At 35.2% G+C, this 22,650-nt stretch overlaps 1 protein-coding gene across 23 annotated transcripts in view; it reads right to left on the bottom strand.

Moving 5' to 3' along the window:
- Positions 1–22,650, bottom strand: part of SCEL (sciellin) — a 301,081-nt gene that overhangs the window by 191,923 nt on the left and 86,508 nt on the right. For 16 of the 23 annotated variants that reach the window (XM_038569806.1, XM_038569829.1, XM_038569808.1 and 13 more), the window contains 3 exons: positions 19,730–19,890; positions 1,021–1,232; positions 343–392 (listed from right to left, as the gene is read on the bottom strand). The gene's annotated coding sequence lies outside the window, so the exon portion shown is untranslated. Of the gene's footprint in view, positions 1–342; positions 393–1,020; positions 1,233–4,459; positions 4,630–11,342; positions 11,379–19,729; positions 19,891–21,094; positions 21,161–22,203; positions 22,245–22,650 lie in introns of those variants that run through there. The other 7 variants (XM_038569807.1, XM_038569811.1, XM_038569812.1 and 4 more) reach the window with 6 other exon arrangements.

Genomic DNA, 22,650 nt, shown 5'->3' with positions numbered 1-22,650 from the left:
AATTGTAGAATTTCCTATAAATTTCACTATTTCTTGCCTAAGTCTAATTCAGACTCTACCCTTTAATAGTATATAAACTGGGGCAGATTCTGTGCCAGTTTCTGACTTGTTAAATATGGATCACAATAATGTTTATTTTATAATTGTTATGAACATTAAGTGAGATAAAATTATATAAAGTGACTAGTACATAATAAATATTTTCTATTTTCTGGATTTATTTTAAAGTTTGTAAATCTAATATTGTTAGCAAGTTTGAATTTAATCAGTGGTGTTTGTTTTGTTGGACTTTTTTTTTTCTGTTGGCCTATTTTCACAATTTCCAGTAAAATTTGTACTTACCTCATGAGCCTTTCACAAGTATTGTGGTAGTTGAGGGCTGATTTCTGAATCTGAAGAGATAATGATAAAAATATTGGTTCTGAAACCAAACAGTCCTGAGTTCAAACCAACCTCTGACATTCCTCAATCTAAATGCATCTAACATGAGTATCATCTGACAGAGGATCACCTTAGAATCAATGTGTGTATGTAAGGCATATTTTCTTCTCTCCCAGAAAAGCTACTGTTAAATCAATAGTGTTTTGGCTGTAGTGTTTTGAGTGTTTGGTGTTCTTTTTTTTTTTTTTTTGTCTTTATTTTATTTTTACAACCTATGGCATTTTGACATTTAGGAAACACAGTAATCTGTGTAAAGGTAAGCAACTTATTTAAACTCCTTGGATTGCTATTTCTTCATTTGTAAACCAGTTTTATTCATAAACCTATTTCTTAAAGTTGATATAAGTAAATGAAATAATACATATTTGTGGTGCCTGGCATAATACCTGGCATGTAATGAATTAGTCATTAATAATTGTATACACATTTTGCATTGAGAGGATGAAGTATAAATAGATCTTATTCTCCGCAGTAAACCATAAACCTATCCCCAGAAGGGTCTATAGAAGGAGTCATTAGCACTGCCTTTTTAAAGGGAAACACACTAGAAAATTAGAGATCTCTAGTTTTCTCATTTACCTGTAAGTGAGGCGTTGCTGTAGTATGGTGGCTCCTTTAAAAGGATGAGTGGAGTCCAAATTGGCAGATCAGTCTCCTGGAAATCATCCATGGAATTTGTCCTTGGGAAAGTGAAAGTGATTTCTAGAACTGAGGCTGGGAGGATGAGCAGGAGTTAGCTGGTAAGCAGGGGAACGAGATCTTCAAGAAAGAGGAACAGGATGTACCAAGAACTGAAAGTGAGAAAGAGCCGGGTGTGTTTGAGACTCATCAATGCTATTCATAAAGTTGTACCGTGTTTACAAAATCCTGCATATTTGACTGTATATAAGTAATGAATGCACTGCTTTCTAGATCAGGGGATCATTCCTAAATCACAGAACTTCAGATTCTTAAAGATTTCAGAGATCAAATTAAAGTCTTTCCTTCGGGCAGCCCCGATGGCCCAGTGGTTTGGCGCCGCCTTCAGCCTGGGGCATGATCTTGGGGACCAGGGATCGAGTCCCACGTCGGGTTCCCTGCATAGAGCCTGCTTCTCCCTCTGCCTGTGTCTCTGCCTCTCTCTCTCTCTCTCTCTCTCTCTCTCTCTGTCATGAATAAATAAAATAAAATCTGAAAGAAAGAAAGAAAGAAAGAAAGAAAGAAAGAAAGAAAGAAGAAAGAAGAAAGAAAGAAAGCCTTTCCTCCTTGAGATAAGGAAACCGAACTTAAGATGAATGAAAGAGAAAAAGAGAAGAGGGGGCAATAGAGAGAAAATAGCTAACATGATGGGCACTTATTATGTGTCAGACAAGCAATATTCTGCACATACAATAGAGGAGGAGGCTGATGATAGATAGAGATGTTAAATAACTCACTCAAAGCCATAATTTTAAAAGAGTAGAGCCAGAATTTAAGTCCAGATTTATAATCCTCCAGAATCTAGGATTATTTTCACTATACTCCCTGGAATTTGAGTGAGCTAATCCACTGTCAATTTATCTCCACAGTGTCATAATTGTTTATTTGTGCATTTATTTTTGCACTGGTCTATCAGCTTCTTGGGAGTCTATTTGCAAGCACATTTTCTGGCAGATGAATGAATCCAAAAAGATATCAGATGACTGGATGGATGACGGATGGATGGATGGATGGATGGATGGATAGATGGATAGGCATTTGAGAGATTATTTGGATGGATTTTTTCTGAGGGTCTATCCAATTACCTTTCAAGCTTATTGTGGTACTTTCAAATATACTTCTAAATCTAATTAATCACCTACATTTCAAAAAGTCAATAAGAAATCTACCATAATTTTATTTTAACAACTTTAAAACAATATTCCTGAATAAAGTAATACAGGGGCATATCTGGAATAGAACTACATAGTGAGTTCCTTGCAGACATAGTCTATGGCCAGTTTATCCTTTTGTCACTAATATCTGGCCTCTGCACATATTTGGCATCCATGTACTGAAAGTCTAATCAGTCAACAGCTCTGATTAAAGTCATGCATGGCTAGCCTTTTAAATAATAGAAGGAGTCCAATTCTGAAAATCATACTTTCTGGTGGACAAGTCCAGGCTGATTGTTAAAGGACGAGAAGAACTAATGTTTTACCACACAAAAGACTTACGTTTATTGTCTTCATAATTCCAGTGATGCTATCAGATATCAAGTTAAATGTTGATTATGAGCAGGAAGAACATGACACATATCTTGGGAGTCATAAAGGTACCATACATACAGGTACAAACTAGTGAGAACAGATGCCATGGCCCAGCAAAAGGATACCTCAACACATCAGGATACCAGTGTAAATAACCAGTTCAATGCACAGAATAGGGCATGAATGTCAGCCGTGCTCATAGGTCTTTGGAGATGAGAAGCAGAGACATGGTTGGTGAGGAGCACAGACACTGATAAAAGGAAAGAGGATCTAGAGGCTAAAATGTTGAGGACCTGTTTTTAGTAACAGGATAGAAGACAGTTTCCAGAATTCAACCACATAATGCTTATCAGTCTTGTAGCAAGGAACAAGGGTTGCTAGAATGAGTAGGCATGGATCAGATGTTTGCATATTTGGTACCGGATACCTGAGTATTGACCTAGAAGTACTGACAAAGGATGGAATTGGTTCAGTGATCTCTGGAGTTAAACTGAACTTCCAGGTGGAGACTGATAACATGGTTCAGCTATGGGGAAAGAAGAAAACCACTCTGACTTTGAAAAGAATATCATTTTTGTCAGCAGGGCCAACCTCATTTATTCTTTCCTCTTTCTGTTCCTTTTCTGTCTGAATCAGCTAAAATAAGTTTTTATTGTTTGTAAAGAATAACTATTACATAAGATACTCTACCTTATTATTGACAAAATATCCTTATTAATTCTAAGTTCACTAGATCTTTGAATAACCAACTGCTTACTCAGTAGATATTTCTGCAGGTGTTCATGTAATTTTGTGGGTTTAGCTGTAAAATATTTCAATTCAAGATAATGGACAAAAACTACTTGAGTAAGATTTACCCATGTAAATAATAGACTCCCCCCACCCATGACTTTATATCAAAGAGGCCACTGTCAGTTATTGACGACTGCCAAGTTCCAATGTTCTCTCTCTCCACAGCTTCATCCTTTGGTTCATGCCGCTTTTTCTCTCAAAAATGCCCTTCCTACCACTTCCACCTGTAGAAAGCATATTTATCCCCAAAAGACTGATTTAAATATCAACTCTACAAAGCCTTCCCTATTTCTCAGTTTAGAAGTAATCACTCCACATCTGTGAGTCCTGGCAACATCACCTCTGTTGGAACAGTGCCCGGGTGTGCCTTGAACAGCAGATAACTGGACTCCTCAAAGAATTCATCTTAGATTACCCAGAGCTACAGAAAATATAAAAGTTATATTTGTGACTCATTGGCACAAAGATGAATGTATTAATATTATACACTAAAACATTTACTTTGACCTAAAAGTTCATTTCTTTTTTTTTTTTTTTCATTTCAAAAGACAGTAAACCATTTTTATTTAGTAGAGTGGAAACTTGGCACTGTGTCCATTGTCTCCTGAGGAAGTTTTCCCTGTGTGCATGTGCTTCTCACTTACACATTTTTCTCACTTATAGAATCCACAGCTTAAAGAGGCTTCTCTGAAAGGTAAGAGTAAATGATTCAGCATTGAGAGTTCTCTTAAAGGAGGCTTCTATTTTTTTTTTCTAATTGAATGACTCAAATACATAATGATCCTTTTTTAAGAGTCTAAACTCATTGATAATTTGCTAACTAAAAGTCTAGTTTTCTAAAGAACATTTTTCTAGGTAGAACCTGGGGGACTATGGGAATTAACAGTCATTTATTTGGTTTGCAGTTTACCAATTTAGAACAATATTTGAGTTAATCTGAAATAAAATAACTATCATTTACATGATGTTTTACAATTTACAAAGCACTTTCATATATATTACTCATTGAATCTACATACTTAACTTGAAAGGTTGATGTCTTTTATTTTTCATTTGACAGGCAAGAAAAACAAGCCTCAGATGGAAGAATTGACTTCTCCAAGGTCACACAGCTGGTAGTACAGTCTGGGACTCATGCCCTTGAGGTTCTTCCAATCCCAGAATTTCATATTCTTTCCAGTGTATCATGCTGCCCATGGGGGGGGAGGGTAGGGGAAGCATCTATGTAATACATGCATTAAAGAGTTGAGCTCATAATTCTAAGTAGATTGATGTTCTTTCAGAAAACCTAATGGCATTTTTGTAGATGTAATTGTTATGGGTTTCGTTCTAAAACATTTTAACAAAAGATGGTTGACATTTATTTTCAGTGGAGGTCAAAATTAACAGAACAATATTCTGAGCTTATATGAAAGGCTGTGGATCATGAACTTTGACAGAAATTATGATAAATATGTCAGGAATGGATACATAGGACACATATTTTTAATGTCAAATTCCAAGTCTTTGTTCCTTAGCTTATTAGGTCTCCCTTTCCTTTCTTCTCCCTCTCTAAGTCTCACCTTAGATGCAGACACTTTCATACCCTCTTTTGGTAAACAACCTAAAACAAACTTTTCTGTGAGTTATCTTTTATCAACTCCTTTGCTCCTGAAAGGGGTAATTTCCTCACAAATAAAACAAATGGAAGGAAGGACTGGGATTGAGCAAGTCTGATCTTGAAAAAGGCAAAGTTCTGCAAAGCATGAAGACTAAATCATACATTATCTAGAAAAATAAATCAGAGCTATTATGGTCAGCCTGAAAACTCACTCTTCACAAGAAAGTTGGGGGAAACAAAGAATGATATTTTAGAGATTTCAGGACTGTAACCTAATGCCATACAATACATGAATTGGCTTTTTCAAGTATAGATTTGATAGTAGTTCCACAGTTCTGGGAACTAGTGTGACCAAAAAGAAATTATATTAAGCCATGTTTGTAAGGTCAGGAAATGAATAACTGAATAACTGAATGCAAACATGCCATTCCAGCTCAATTTTATTTTGATTACCCACAGAAGGATCAGGAAATGTTTATAAGATTTTTCAGGAATGCATTTCTGCAGTTTAAAAATATTATATTTTGCTCAGAAATAAAAATAAAATTCATTTAATTTCACAAATGTCTTGATTTTACATACCTTGATACATGGTATTCTCCTCTATTGTGATATGAATATAAATAATTATACTCTACAATTTTTTAAATACTAAACTTAAGTTCATTTTACATTCTGTGTCTCTCAACCTTCTGGTCTCTGGGCCACAAATCAAAAGATATGTTTCAGGTGCAGCCTTACAAAGCTAGTGCTACACAGATTGCTTAACATAACAGATATCCATAACAGATATCCTATCCAGAAAGTCAGCAATTCAACCAAATGCTGCATCAAAACCCAGCTTAATATACCAATGAAGTACTTGAAGCAATGTTTGCACAGTGTATGTTCCTTGTCCTGAGGCAATTTGCCGCCACAGTAGTGAATTTCATTTGAAAATCTAAGAACAATATTTATTCCCCCATATTTTACTGACTGGTACATGGAATGGTCCCAAAATTTTGAATAAATGTTACTGGAACTAAGAGGCAACAGTCAATATGAATGGGATGCTTCACAGGCAGATGGGCTTTTGTGGATTCCTTCAAAAACAGTTTTATGAAATGTCAGCTATGAGTCAGCTGTGTATCAACCATGAGGGATACTGGGATGAACAAGACATAACTCCTAACCTCAAAGAGCTCAAAGGGATTATCATTATTTTATCTCTAAAATCTAGCATACTAATTGGCACAGAGCAGGTGCTCAATAAATCTCTGATGAATCAGTGGAAGGCCTGCTTAGTATTACGAGAAGATTGCTATGAACACAGATATGCACAGGCACTCCAAGTCAGAGGATCAGAGTGAGTAAAAGAAGGAGGCATGAATGGAATGGAATGGAAAATAATAGGTGTGGCTGGTATTAGACAACATGACCAAGAAATGTGGTGTGGAAAAACATTCCTAAAGTGAAAGCTGTAAGTGAATTTTATCAGACAGGAAAAAGGAAGCTAACAAAAACACTGGAAAGCCCCCCACCCTCCAAAAATGTACAACAAAAAATGTACGCTAGAAAACCAAAATTTAAGTTAAAACTGAAAACTTCATTGATAAAGGTACATTTTGTGTTAACTCAAAGTATAAATTTTAAAACAAATTTTGTAGACTTTAATTACAACTTGCCATTAACAAAATCATCATTGTTTTAAAACTTCCAATTTTTTTCAACCATTGGAGTATCTATGCTGAATCATGATAGATAGTTAAACATTGCTTTTCCATAGTGTTCCTTAAGTAGTTTTGTTTTTTTTTTTGAAACTTGGGGAAAGAATGTGATGCTATAGATATGGTGATGGAAGCTGTCCAAACTAAAATCCAAAAGCACATTTTCAAAAAACTAGCACCCACATAATATATGACTACCACAGAAAATTCTTAGCTCAATTTTTTCTCAATTTTACTTTTAATAAAATTACACAAAGTAATAACTAGTAATGATTTGAATAAGTCTACTGAAAATAATCTTTTCATCTTCACAATGAACTTTTCATCCACATAAATTAATAGCACCAGAATCAGAAATACAAGTGATTCATCAACTTGACTTAATTGTTGAAATCTGCCAAGGTTCAGAGAGTAATTGGAAAATCAGACGAAGAAGAGAGTGCAAGAATTCTATTTCAGATCTCAGTGACATTTTGGCTATGGGAGTTTTTAAATTGAAAAGCATGATAAATCTTAAAATGTCAATTTCACCTAGTCTTTATGAAAGATAGGCATTATTGACAAATAAATTAATATATGATTCTGATAAAAGATTTCTTCATTCTAGTGGCTATCACGTAGCCAACTATCAAAGAGTTACCTGCTGCTAAGACAGCTCTTAGTGCTTTGTTATTGCCAACAGACACTTTTCTAAAAACCTAACAAAGTTTCAAAGTCCTTTCAAAGAGGTCCTGACTTTCCAATAATATATATCTGTGCTGTCTTTACACAGTAAAATAATATGGTCATGACATACTTTTCCTCCCAAAGACCTTTACAACAATAAATGCATTTATTTAATTTTAAACTTTCTGGCCATTAGCCAGAAAAATTCTGCATTACAAAAGACAAATTTGATGTGCTTGGTGATATTGTTTAGAGGTGAATGTTTACATTTTATTTTATATTATATAATATAGTCTTACAACTGCTTAGCCACTTAGACAGTAGGCGAGACTTAAAGTGTCTCCAGCATTTCACATAATAACATTAATTTTTTAAATTATTGGAATAAAATATAGATTTTCCTTAAGTTTGTACATAGTCTATTTTTATAAAAACTGTTGACAAATTAAACACGTATACTAATAGCTTAATATTGCAACCAAATTGAGACAATCTGGCCAGATTTGATTCTATTCAAGAACAAATTTTCATTTTCAAAAGATGTAATGGCAACTATCAAAATTAGTAAAATGTTCTATACACATAGGCCCTCTATAACCTGTAGAGTCCATTGTACCCCAGGGCTGCAGGTTTTATGCTGTTTCAAAACATGATAAAAAAAATAGATTTGGAGGTATCAATTCATTTTGGAAATAAAGGAATTAATCCTATTAGAAACAATAAGAGCAGTACCTGGAACAAAGACCCTCCCATTGGAAGCAGGGAGTAATTTCCACAATACTAGGAAGAGAGTGCTGAGAAGATGCCAATGTTCTGAAGATAAAAAGAGAAATCTAATCAAGAAAAAATGACCTGCAGAAGGTCAAGAAAGGCAAGATATTGCAGTCCCAGAAAGCAATGAGGTTCAGGAAATTTAAAAAGAGGTAATAGGAATGGAACATAGGTAGGCTTGGCTTGGAAAAAAATATATAGATAGAGACAGAAATAGAATTACTAAAACTGGGACAAGTAACTAGAAAAGGTCCAAGTAAAATTTTCTCTATTTTAGATTGATACTGAGCCCAGAGCTTATGCTTTGCCTGAGCTTACTGATGGAAAGTAATTGAACTTAGCTTCTAGTAGAGAAAAAAATTCTGGGGCAGAAGCCAAACAGTGTACTATCAGCAAATTGTACTGAAAAAAAAAGGAATATGCTTTTATATAAATATGCACTATGGTAGATTGCCTTTTTTAAAAAGTATTTTATTTATTTATTCATGAAAGACACAGAGAGAGAGGCAGAGACATAGGCAGAGGGAGAAGCAGGTTCCCCGCGGGGAGGCTGATGCTGGACCCCAGGATCATGACCTGAGCCAAAGGCAGATGTTCAACCAGTGAGCCACCCAGGTGCCCTGGTAGATTGCTTTTAAAGATGGCACCAACAATTCCTCTTATCTCTGTATGTGCATTCCCCTCTTCCCTTCAAGAAGAGGAATCTATTTCCCTTGGTCTTGGTTTTGCCCTGGACTTGTGACTTATTTTGACCCAGAGGATGTGGCAGAAATAATAGACACTGTGACAGTCCTGGGCTGAGCATTTGAGAAACATGGAAGCATCCACTCCTGTTTTCTGAAAAGCTAGTTGTCATGCTTTAGGAAATCAGTCTAGACTGCTGGAGAAAGGAATTATGCAGAGGAGAATCAAGATACTCTAGCAATTTACTCCATACACCCTAGATGAAGCAAGAGACATGTAAGATCATTTTTGGTGTTTCAGACCCAGTCCAGCTACCAACTAATTGCAGCCATGTGACCCCAGCTGACAGACACCACATGGAACAGAAGAATTGCCAAGCAACCCATAAAAGAAATAATAAATCATTGCTTTAATCCACTATTTTTAAAGTAACTATATATAGCAATAGATACAGATACTAAAATTTGCAGCAAGTTAAAAGGAAAAATGAACAGTGGCTGGAGAGTAGCAGATGAATTTAAAATGAACTTTTTTTTTTAATACAACAAGAAGTAGTCAATGTTAGGATAGAAACAAGATGATGGCAATAGAAAGTGCAAAGAAAGCCAAGTAATGAAACTGGAAGGCCTGATAGTGGAAATGGCCAAAGTTGCCTTTTTCTTTTCTTAAGGCAATCAAAAAAGTATCATGAACATAAGAAGAAAAATTAATGGTTCTGATAAAAGAAAATTAGGTCATTTTCAATAACAGTAAAAGACCTTACTACTGCACTCCAATTTGAATATAATTCTAAATTCAGGCAAAATTTAAATAGAAAATCTCTTTGGAGAAATCAGGAAACTACCAAGGCAGTCAATATTTAAAGTGACAGATCTCAGAGAGAAGGGAAACTCACTGATATGAACCCAGTATTCTGCAGCATTTTCCCCTGGAAGAATTTGATGATTCCAGCTACACAGGAAGGAGAAACTAAGAATCAAGCAGAAAGCAGTGTCTAAACGGTTGCCTATCTAAATTGGGATTTCAGTAATCTTTACTGAAAAATTAGGGCCCTCAAAGGAATGGGATCTTTTGCAAATATCATACTTCCAGTTAAGAATCCAGGACTCTAATATAAGAAAAAATATTAACCAAAAATAGACAAACCCATACCAAGGAGAGAAACCCATTTTTGAATCAGATAAATCCCAGATAGGAGTCAAATGATCTTCCCTTAATCTAACTGCCAACCAGAAAAGAAAAAGAAAAATCCTTATTGAGAGAAAAGAGCACCTGGGAAATCTCAAATTATCTCTACCATTTTTCAACCAATGTCTTGAGCTCAATAAAAAAAACTCCCAGGCATGCCTGGAAAGGACCAAATATCTGGCAAATAAAAGAAAGAACAGACAAAGGAAGCAGAGCTACAGGTGATCCAGATATTAGTGTTATATATGTAGCCTTTGAAGTTATCATAAATATGTCCAAGGAAATACATGACAGGATGGATAACTTCACCAAAGAATTGGAATCTTCAAGAAATAATTAAATATAAATAAATTTTCTATAAATGGATAGTACAATAATAAAAATTTTAAATTCAGTGATGGGATTAACACCAGTTAGATACAGCAGAGGAAAGGATTGGAAACTGGGAGACAGGTCAATAAAACAGATCTACTGAAGCATGGAGGAAAAAAATCATTAAAAAAACCAGTAAAGAGTATAAACATATAGGATATGATAGAAAAAAAATCTAACATATTTAGAAGTATCCCAGACAAAAAATGACAAGATAATGAGAGAGAAAAGAGAGAAGAAGGAAGAGGCTGAGAAACTGGCTGACAAATGTTCAAAAGACAGCATGTCACACATTTAAGAAATTCTATGAATATCAAGCAGAACAAGAACAACAAAATGCCCAAGTACATCATAATAAAACTTTTAAAACTAAGATCAACAACAATAAACACCTTTAAAGTGAATACTGCAAAATAAGTATCTGGCCATGTGAATTGTGTTGCTTTCCTTAATGCTCCTCTGCATTTATATGAATACGCACAGTCAGTGTTGTCTTATATACTTTTCTATTGGCTTGGAACAGAGCAGGGCAGACACACAAACATTTCTTGGGTGCCTATAATGTGATTTACTGAGACACATGGATAAGAGAATAAAACTGTGTCCTTCAGGCTCCTCTTTACTTCTTTTCACATCCCTTCATTTCCTTTAAGATGCCTTTTAGGAAGCCTCTCCATCAACCTGGCATAAAATCTTAGAATTGACTTTATCACCTAAACATACACAGATATACACACAGTTAAAAGTTAAGGTGGCATCTCCATCTATAAAATCTCTCTCTAACCAAGTTTAGGCATCAGTGAAGTCAAAAAAATTTTTTTCAAACCTTAATCATTTAAGTTGTGACTAAAATTGCTTTGAATTTAATTAAACTAGAAGACAGTTACTTCCTCCCTGCAAGTGTCTTCTCAGTACCTCAAGGATAGCCTTCGATTATCCATTTCCATCTTTTCCTGTAAGTGTATGACAATGTTTCCTTGACTACAGGAAATGTGTTGCTAAGCAGCACATTGTTGTGCTGGATCTAAGACAAAAACCAACACCAGCAATGAAAATAGTCATGTGATATAATTATTTCCTACCTGTACTTAGCTATGGGGTTTTTGTTAAAATCCAATAGACTCCATCTGAAAAACAATGTGATTTGAGAAAACTTCCAGTAAGCCCTACTAAAAATTGTACACTATCATTAAATATATTCACATGTTGTGAACAAGTAAATTCACAGATAATTGAATTCAATGACTTCACAACTGAAACAATACTGTGAGGAAAAAAAAAACCCCAGCATTTTAACTGTCATCACTGAGCATCCTCCCATTCTCTCATTTTGCTACCTTGCATGAATGCATTCATTCTGCCCCACTAGGGCTATTATTTGGGATTTGAAAACTAAATTATTTTTAAAATTCTCTAGTGGCACATTTGTCTGAAATGGTAAAGGATAGTGAGAAACATATAAGGTATAAAATTAGCAAATATTTATGCCAACAGATGAATAACTTGAAAGTGGAATTTTTATTTTCCTATGCCTGGAAATTCAAAGGAGCTTCTATCCATTTTTCTTTTAGATTCTACATGATGTTTCATTATACTGTCTTCTAGTGAATGAGTCATCTTGTCTGCACATCTTATCTTTCTTTCCAGGGATTTTTCCCTGTCCCAGGTCCCACATTGGGCTCCCTGTGAGGAGCCTGCTTCTCCCTCTGCCTATGTCCATGCCTCACTCTGTGTGTCTCTCATGAACAAATAAATAACCCCTTCCCCCCCCCCCTCAATAAAGGCTCACATTTCACATTTTTGCTCCTATTGATTAGACTTCTACTTTGGGGTTAGCTTTTCTTCTAGAATATACCAACTAGGACCCTAAGGAACTTAACATGTTTTGTTTACTTCACATCTAAAATATGTCATCCTCCGTCTATGGGAACGGATTCTTTTGAGAACAATAAGCTTTTCAAAATATTGTATTGTGGGTTTTTTGGTTTGTTTTTGTTTTTTTCTTTGCATTTTTTTGTCTCAAAGAAGATGCACTAACATATATAACTGCATGCTAGGCATGACAATTGTTAAGAGCACAACAACAAATTTGTACTTTCACATGCGCAAATCCATCAGAAGACTCATTAGCTGCTGGCTTTGTGTGTCTCCCAGGAATGGAATTGAAGAATCACACCAAAGGACCTCTTTACTCTTCTATGTGCTTCTCATGAACAAACACAAATGAGTCCCATCATTTTATTTACTATTTCCTTATCATTTCTTCAGGATTGACCCATTTTATCTCTGTGTGCTCTGAGAAGGAGGATTCTGTCTTAAAGTAATCATATATGGCAAATAGTTCTGCCATATATAAATGTTAATTGTTAATCAATAGATTTTTATGTGAATTCCACCATCTGCAATATCTGGAGTATCTCACTCTTCTCTGAATGTTCCAAAACAATTTATTTGCATCTTTTACACATGCTTAGTATATGTTATAGGATAAATTATGTTCACTATAAATCATATGTTGAAGTCCAAATTCCCAGTACTTCAGAATGTGGCCATATTTAGAGATAGGTTATTTAAAGAGGTAGAGTAAAATAAAGTCATTAGGGTAGGCAGGCCCTAATCCACTATGACTAGTGCCCTTATTAGAATAGGAGAATAAAGAGATTTCAGGAGAAGATGGCAGAGAAGGAGGATCCTGGGCTCACCTCATTCCACAGATACAACTAGTTAGTGTAAATAACCCAGAAAATGATCTAAAGACTGGCAAAACAGATTCTCTACAGCTAAACATAGAGAAGAAGCCAACTCAAAAAACGTAGGAAGGCAGAGATAATCAGGAAACAAACTGAGCCTCAAGGTTGTCCATAGGAAAGAAGGACACCGCAAGCACAGAAAAGAGATTAGAGCAGACCCCAAACCAGGACTTCAGGCATGAGGTACCTGCACTGGGAAGATGAATCACTATAACATTTGGCTTTGAAAACCAGAGGAACTTAACATCATGAGTTCTTAAAATCAGTGAAGCTTAACTCCTAGAATTTTAAAAATCAATGGCCAGAGGAAACTGAATCCTCCCCTTTAAAGAGATAGCCTAACAAAGAGCCCCTCTGAGATACAGCACTGAAGCAGCAGTTAAAAAAAAAACAAACAAACAAACATGGGGTATACAGGAAGGTGATTTATTTACTAACCTCAGAACATGTGCTAGAGAGGCAGGGATCATTAGGAGACTTCCAGAAGAAAAAGCTAGTGGGTGCCATTTCCCTCCCCTGACCCCTAGCCTAGGTACACAGAGAGCTGCAGGAAACTGCACATCATGAACATTCTCCACCTAGCTTAGTAACAGTGTCCCAACTCCTGCATTCTTCTGAAGATGTGCTTTCTCCAATTTGGTCTCCCAGTTTTCCAAAACATCACCACAAACACGGTAATGTGCAAGCAGCCTCAACAGGAGTCAGCACCACTTCAAAATGATTCCTGTCCCAGGAGGAGGGGATAGTTGGACTGAAGGCAAATGTGGTTCAGCCACAACAGTTGGGTGCATGTAACACACAGAGGAGACATCCCTGAAGGGCAAGATTCTGGCAAACAGAGAAAATTGCACTGCAGGCCACTACAGGACCTCTTCATAAAACCACTACTTTTAAGATCAAGAGATGTAGCTGACTTTTCCTAACATATAGAGACAGATACAGAGGTTTAGACAAAATGCATGAAATGAAAGAACAGGACAAAATCACAGCAAGACAGCTAAACATGCTACTAAATGATTAATGAATCAACCAAGAAATCAAAGAGGAAATAAAAAAATGCTTGGAGACAAATTGAAATGAACACACAATAGTCCAAAATCTTTGGGATGCAGCAAAAGCTATTCTAATATGGAAGTTTATAGTAATACAGGCCTATCTCAAGAAGCAAGAAAAGTTTCAAATAAACAACATAATCTTACACCTAAAGAAACTAGAAAAAAAAAAAAGTAAACCCTGAAACTAGAAAAAGGAAGGAAATAATAAAGATTAGAGCAGAAATAAATGAAATAAAAACTAAAAATACAATAGAACAGATCAATGAAACCAGGAGCTGACTCTTTGAAAAGATCAACAAAATTGACAAACTTTTAGCCAGACTAACCAAAACAAACCAATCAATTAACAACAACAGAAACAAAAACAAAACAACAATAAGGAAAGGGGACTCAAATAAACAAAACTAGAAATGAAACAAAGAAAAAAATAACTGACACTACAGAAATACAAAGAATTTTAAGGGAATATTATGAAAAATTATACGCCAACAAACTGGAAAACCTAGAAGTGGATAAATTTCTAGAAACATATAACCTATCCAAAATTGAATAAGAAATAGAAAATATGAACAAACCAATTACCAGCAATGAAGTTGAATCAGTAATCAAAAAACTTTCAACAAAAGTCCAGAACCAAATGGCTTCACTAGTGAATTCTACCAACTATTTATTTATATATCTTTTAAAGGTTTTATTCATTTATTTGAGAGGAGAGAGCACAAGCGGGTGGAGGGGGAGGTTGCAGAAGGAGAGGGAGAAGCAGACTCCCTTGCGGAGCAGGGCGCCTTACATAGGGCTCAATCCCAGGACCCTGGGATCATGACCTGAGCCAAAGGCAGACATTTAACCAAGTGAGCCACCTAGGCGTCCCCTACTAAATATTTAAAGAAGAGTTGATACCTATTCTTCTCAAGCCATTCCAAAAAAATGGAAGAGGAAGGAAAGCTTTCAAATTCATTCTATAATGGTAGAATTACCTTGATTCCAAAACCAGATGAAAACACTACCAAAAAAAAAAAAAAAGAAAGAAAGAAAGAAAGAAAAAAGAACACAGGCTAATATCTATGATGAACATAGATGTAAAACATTAGCAACAAAACATTAGCACACTGAATCTACACTAAAAAAATTATTTACTGTGATCAACTGGGATTTATTCTTGGGATGCAAATCAATCAATGTGATATATCACAACAACCGGAGAAAGGATAAAAACCACGTGATCACTTCAATAGAAGCAGAAAAAGCATTCAACACCAAGTATAACATCCATTCATGATAAAAACCCTCAACAAAATAGATTTAAAGGGAACATATTTCCATATAATAAAAGCCATTATATGAAAAACGCACAGCAAACATCATGCTCAATGATGAAAAACTGAGAGCTTTTCCCCTAAGGTCAGGAACAAGACAAGGATGTCTACTCTCACCACTTTTATTCAACATAGTACTGGAAGTCCTAGTCAGTCACAGCAATCAGACAAGAAAAAGAAATATAAGGCATCCAAGCTGGTAAGGAGGAGGTAAAACTTTCCCTATTTGCAGATGACATGATAGTATACATAGAACCCTAAAGACTCCACCAAAAATCTATTAGAACTGATAAATGAATTCAGTAAAGTCATAGGATAAAAAAATCAATGTGTAGAAATCTATTGCATTTCTATACCCTAATAATGAAGCAGCAAAAAGAAAAATTAAGAAAACAATTCAACTTACAATTGCACCAAAAATAATCAAATATCTAGTTATAAGCTTAACCAAGGAGGTAAAAAACTTGTACTCTGAAAACTATAAAACATTATTAAAAGAAATTGAGGATGACACAAACAAAAAGAAAGATATTCTGCTTGGATTATGGGTTGGGAGAAATAATATCATTAAAATGTCCGAACTACCCAAAGCAATCTAAAGATTTAATGCAATCCCTATCAAAATACCAACAGCTTTTTCCACAGAACTAGAACAAATAATCCCCAAATTATTGGATTGGATGGAACCATGAAAGACCCTGGATAGACAAAGCCATCTTGAAAAAGAACAAAACTGGAGGTATCAAAACCCCAGGTATCAAGCTATATTACAAAGCTTTGTAATCAAAACACTACACAAAACTGTGTAGTGTTTGTACTGACACAAAACTGACACATAAATAAATGGAACACAATACAGAGCCCAGAAATAAACGCACAATTATATGGTCAATTAATCCTTAACAAAGAAGCCAGGAATATGCAATGAGAAAAAAACAGTCTCTTCAACAAATGGGTTGGGAAAACTGGATAGTTACATCCAAAACAATGAAACTGGACCAGTTTCTTACACCATACACAAAATACACAAAAACACATTCAAAATAGATTAAAGACCTAAATGTGAGACCTGAAACCATAAAAATCCTAGAAGAAAGCACAGACAATAATTTCTCTGACACAGGCCATAACAACATTTTTCTAGATATGTCTCCTGAGGCAAGGGAAACAAAAGTAAAAATAAGCAACTGGAACTATATAAACATTAAAAGCTTCTGCACAGCAAAGGAAACAATCAACAGAACTAAATGAAAACCTACTGAGTGGGAGAAGATACTTGCAAAGGACATATATAATAAAGGGTTAGTATCCAAAATATAAGAAGAACTGAAACAGCTCAACACCAAAAAACCCCAAATAATCCAATTAAATCTGGGCAGAAGACATCCAGATGGCCAACAAACACAGCAAAAAATGTTCAACATCATTAATCATCAGGGAAATGCAAATCAAAACCACAATGGGATGTCACTTCACACCTGTCAGAATGGCTAAAATTGAAAATATAGGAAACAACAAAAATATGGAGAAAAAGGAACGTTTGTGCACTGTTGGTAAGAAGGCAAATTGGTACAGCCCCTGTAAAAACAATATAGAGGTTCCTCAAATAATGAAAAATAGAATTACCATATAATCCAGTAATTCCATTACTGGAATACTAATATGCAAAATACAAAAATACTAATTTGAAAAATATATGTACTTCCTATGTTTATCACAGTATTATTTACAATAGACAAGATATGGAAGCAGGCCAAGCGTCCATTGGTAGATGAATGAAGATGTGATATATATGCACACACATATTTTATATATTTTATATATGCGTGTGTATATATATAATAGTATATATACATATAATAGTATATATAAAAAATAGTGTATACTCTGTATACATATACTATATATATATGTGTACACATATATATGTGTGTGTGTATATATATATGTATATGGTAAGTATTTACCCTTTCTGATGGCTGAGTAATATTCCATTTGTGTGTGTGGGGGTATATATATATATATATATATATATATATATATGTATATATATATATCAACACACATATGTGTGTGTGGGGGTATATATATATATATATCAACACACATACGTGTACATACATACATACATACATAGAGAGATGCCTAGCATTGTGATGCCATATATATATACATATACATATACATATACATATATAGATGGCAAAAAGAATGAAATCTTTGCTATTTGCAACAACATGGGTGGATCTAAAAGATATAATGCTAAGCAAAATAAGTCAGTCAGAGAAAGATAAATACCATATGATTTCACTCATGTGGAATTCAAGAAACAAAACAAATGAACAAGGAAAAAAGAGACAAACAAAAAAACCCCGCTCTTAATTATAGAGAACAAACTGATGGTTACCAGAGTGGAGGTGAGTAAAAGGATGGATAAAATTAGATGAAGGAAATTAAGAGTACACTTACATGATAAGCACTGAATAATGTACAGAATTGTTGAATCACTATATTGTACACCTGAAACTAATATAACACTGAACATTAACTATACTCGATTGTTTTTAAATTTTAAAAAAAGAAAAAGAAGAGGAAGAATTCAGATCATAGACACGCACATAGGGAAGGCCATGGGGAAGACACAGGGAGATGGTGCCCATCTGCAAACCAAGACAATAGGCCTCAGAAGAAACCAACTCTGTTAACACCTTGACCTCAGACTTGCAGCCTCCAGAATTCTGAGAAAAAAAATTAATTTCTGTTGTTTAAGCTTTCTTCTGTTGGCAGCCCTAGCAAACTAATACAGTATGTGACCTTGAATAGTCATTTATGTATACATGCTAGCTTCTAGAAGCTAATCTTATATATATATTTATTTATTTTTAAGATTTTATTTATTTATTCATGAGAGACATGGAGAGAGAAAGGCAGAGACAGGCAGAGGGAGAAGCAGGCTCCATGCAGGGAGCCGGATGTGAGACTCTATCATGGGACTCTGGGATCACACCCTGAGTCAAAGGCAGAGGCTCAACTGCTGAGCCACCCTGGCGTCCCAATCTTATATATTTATGACTCTGGGAATGTTAAACCTATTAAAAATTATGTCGTGTTTCATACATATACATACACATACACATATTTTTGTCATGCCTTAAAAAATTCACAACTTACAAAGGCATCCAAATAATTTTGAAACCCTTAAAATACAACATTTACACCAAATACACCAGAACATGTTTTTTATTTTAAACAGTCGCTATTATTTATATGAGTAGACAAATTCAATATTCTATATCATTGGGTAGAGTAGCAAATAGGAGTGCTTTTTCCCAATTTTAACTCCTTGCCACTTGTGTAACCATAGGCAAATCACATACAGTTAAAGGGGAAAGTGAGGATGTATGGAGTTTTCCTGTTTTGGTACCTTTACCTAGTTGTAAATAGCCCACTGGCCAGCTAGGGCTTATGGATATATATATTTTTTTTAAGATTTATTTATTTATTTATGATAGACACAGAGAGAGAGAAAGAGAAAGAGAGAGGCAGAGACACAGGAGGAGGGAGAAGCAGGCTCCACGCAGGAAGTCCAATGCAGGACTCGATCCAGGGACTCCGGGATCATTCCCTGAGCCGAAAGCAGACAGACGCTCAACGCTGAGCCACTCAGGCGTCCCATTTTTTTTTTTTTGAAAGATTTTATTTATTCATGAAAGACACAGAGAGAAAGTGAGGAAATTAAAATTAAATTAAAAAGGAAAGAGCATTTTCCTTCTTCTGTCCCAACCCAGCTTTCTACAAACTCCTGGACACTACCTGTGTAGTAGGTGTCCCATGATTCATGTGTATTTTCCTACTGCAAGATGTTGAAATATAAGCAAGGCAAGAAAGCAAAAATGGAGGAATGGTTGTTAGTTGATGTTCTTGACAAAAGAATTCAAGAATTACATAGGGATGTGATCTTATATCTATGATGCAAATAGCACACAAGCTGCTTTGACAATGTGTAACGAAGACCAAGGAAAAGCATTTATAAAGGAGCATTCAGAGTACAGAGCCAGTAGAAGACTGTAGCCCATTAGCAAGGGCAGAGAAATAACTTTGTTATGACAACAAACATTGCAAAACATTTTTTGTAGTGGTTTTCTTTTATAATCACACATTAATAACAAATGCTTCCTTACCTGACTAAGGCCTGCAGAGCCTGTCTGCTAGCACCACTGGTTGTGTGTAGAAAAGACCAAGCACATTTGTAGAGAAGCATATGGCTACAGGCAGTTCTTTAGTCCCAGAAGAACCAGCTTGTCTCACAGAAGGGTTTAGAAAAGTTGCTGAAGAAACCACTCTGTTCAGACAAAGCAAAAACATCACCATTTATTTCCCTTTAGCATGCATAACTGGAAACAACATGCTTTAGTCTCCTTGATTATAAAAAGCCAGGAAATGAGTAGAATATCTATGATTTTCTGCTATCAACTGTGAATGACTTTCACTAGATTTCATAGCTAATTAACCAAGTTACTGGGGATTAGGGAGTGGAAAAGTATCTTTGTTTCACTAAAAAAAAAAAAAAAAAAAAAAGGAAAATGTCTAAAATAAAACTAATTTGGTCAGGGATGCTACTAAAAGATTTCAAAAATAAACAAGTCCCCTGATCGCTGAACAGAGTTTGGCCTATGAAGACAATAGTCTAATAGATAAAAGCTATAGCAAAATTTAAGCAATTACCAGGTCATTTTTATCAGACACAATCTGAGCAGCGAGATCACCAATATTTGCTTTTTTTTTTCCCCCCTTCTCCAAATCGGATACTGGGTAATTTTTTTTTCTTTTTTTCTTTTTTTTCCAGGTAATTTTTCTGAAGGCATATTAGGAAGTATGCAGTTTTTCAGGAAAAACCACATTCTCTACTAAGCTCAAAATGTCCTTCCGGATTCTCTTATTTATTTATTTTTTCTGACTTGTTATGCAACACCTCATCCCCAACCTCAGGGACAAATCTGGCATAGTTACCAGTGGGCAGGTGTCCTTTATTAGACCTGGCATGCCAGTTACAAGGGACATGAGAGAACATAACAGCAAAAGAACATAATCAGTCCCAAACAATTCCTTAGAATCTGCTTCAGACAAGCTACTGGATACAGGCAGAAGTTTAAGCTGCTTAATCACCAAGTTTTCTGATACCACAGCATTACGTCTCAAAGGATAGGTAAAGTAGTCAAAGCTGCATCATATAGCTCTCTAATAGCCTGGCTCACCCCAGTGGTGAGGCTTACAGTATCTAAGAAAGCAGATCAATGGCATCTCCCGTAGGCAATCATATGAATGAATATGGGTATAAATATTAGATATCCATATACATGAGAATATTATTCCTTTCAATTTATTTTAAATATTAGATATTCACATTTATTAATTTTGTTCCTGTAAGTGAAGTTTTTGAAAATGTTTGAGTAGCAGAGTGTTCAAGGTTAAAATTTTGGTAAGCAACTTGAATGTGGCTAGTCTATGTTTCCAACCAAGGACAGATGAACAGGCTTTTAAGTTACCTGAAACTAGTGATTATCTTCAATGAATGCTGAAGAGCTAATCTAGGCCTCATGGTCACCAGACATCTGCATAAAGGAGCCATAAGACGTTGTCATTGTGGAGGTCACCCCAAAAGATAACAGTTAAGCATCATTCTCAACATAGCACATTACTTAAACAAAAAAGAGAAAGTTCTAATAATACATTATGATTGCTTTTTATTTTTCTCTAAAATGGGTTAAGAATGCCTCTATTATATTATTTCAGCATGCATGTGTAGTAACTGGAGAAAATTGAGCCCAGCAAGGTAACAGAGAGATTTAATTAGAAGTAATTTCTTCATTCCTAAACTACTCTACATGATGTCTAAGCAACTAGACACTTTTGTTAAAACCAGTGATTGAGATCAGGGAGGGCAAACAACAAACTGATTGAATTTTCCACTTTCAACCAGTCACATGCTTTTGCTTGAAAGTGCTACCAGTAAATCATATCAATTATCTCATATGCAAAATGGTACACGTCTCAAGGTGCAATTTCAAAATTCCTTCCCAAGACAAGTCATTGAGCAATAAAATCGACAAATTATCTGCTGCTAAAAGACAAGCAAAATTACATTTTCTTCTATGTGACATCAGACAGAAATCACTCAAATTCAAAATAAGACATTAGGTCTGGGAGATAACCAGATTATCTCAATTGTATAAGCCAAATGTTCTTCTATTGCAGGACAGAAGGAAAACAGCAGGACTGTTCATAGGCCAATATGGAGATCTTATATGAACACAAAATATTTGAAAATCAGGAAGGTTTACAATCTTTTAGAAGAAAAAGGGACAACTTTCTATGTATCTTCTCTACCATACCAGTTCAGCTCTCAGACACATTTTCAATTTTATTCAAAATTGTATTCCAGAAAATTCCTATGTGTAGCGATTCTATATATCCATAAAATGAAAAAAGATTCAAGGTAATAATATGCTAGTGAGGTAATAATATGCTAGTGAGATTTAAAGCTAGAAACAACTAAAAGTATTTCCTATTAAACACATGAAAGCTTTTGCTAACATTACACTTGCTCCTTGAAATGCTATACAAGCTAGTCTACCAAATTCCCTTTTCAACATACAATTCGCCTCTAGTTCAATAAACATGATCCTTCCTGGTTATGCTGCAGGAACTAAATGTCCAATCTGTGAAAAGATTTCACAATATTTAAGCAGATGTTTAAACATCTGTTTCTGAGTAAACAAGCAAAAAGTGAACAGGCTCTTCAGAGAGGTGCCCCATGTGAAATTTGTTTCCATCATGTGACACTGCTGACTGTGTTGAGCACGGCGTTATGCATGTTGGATGATGTGCTCTACAAGCCTGAAGGAGCTCAAAGGTGAGATGTTCAATGATCACAAATGACTGGGCACTGATGATGTCACCAGTATTCAGAGCACACTGCAGGTGGGTTAGGTCTCATGTTTATGAGCATGACTTGATAAACAGGAAGCAAAAGATGTTAGTAGAGGCTAAGCAGACTACATGCAATGGTCTGGATCAAGCACAGTAGAGGAAGGAAAGTGAG

The sequence above is a fragment of the Canis lupus genome, chromosome 22 (genome assembly GCF_011100685.1).
Source record: "Canis lupus familiaris isolate Mischka breed German Shepherd chromosome 22, alternate assembly UU_Cfam_GSD_1.0, whole genome shotgun sequence".
Taxonomy (NCBI): Eukaryota; Metazoa; Chordata; class Mammalia; order Carnivora; family Canidae; genus Canis; species Canis lupus.
The sequence above is the reverse complement of the archived record's forward strand: the minus strand, read 5'-3'. Positions and strand labels throughout refer to the sequence as shown.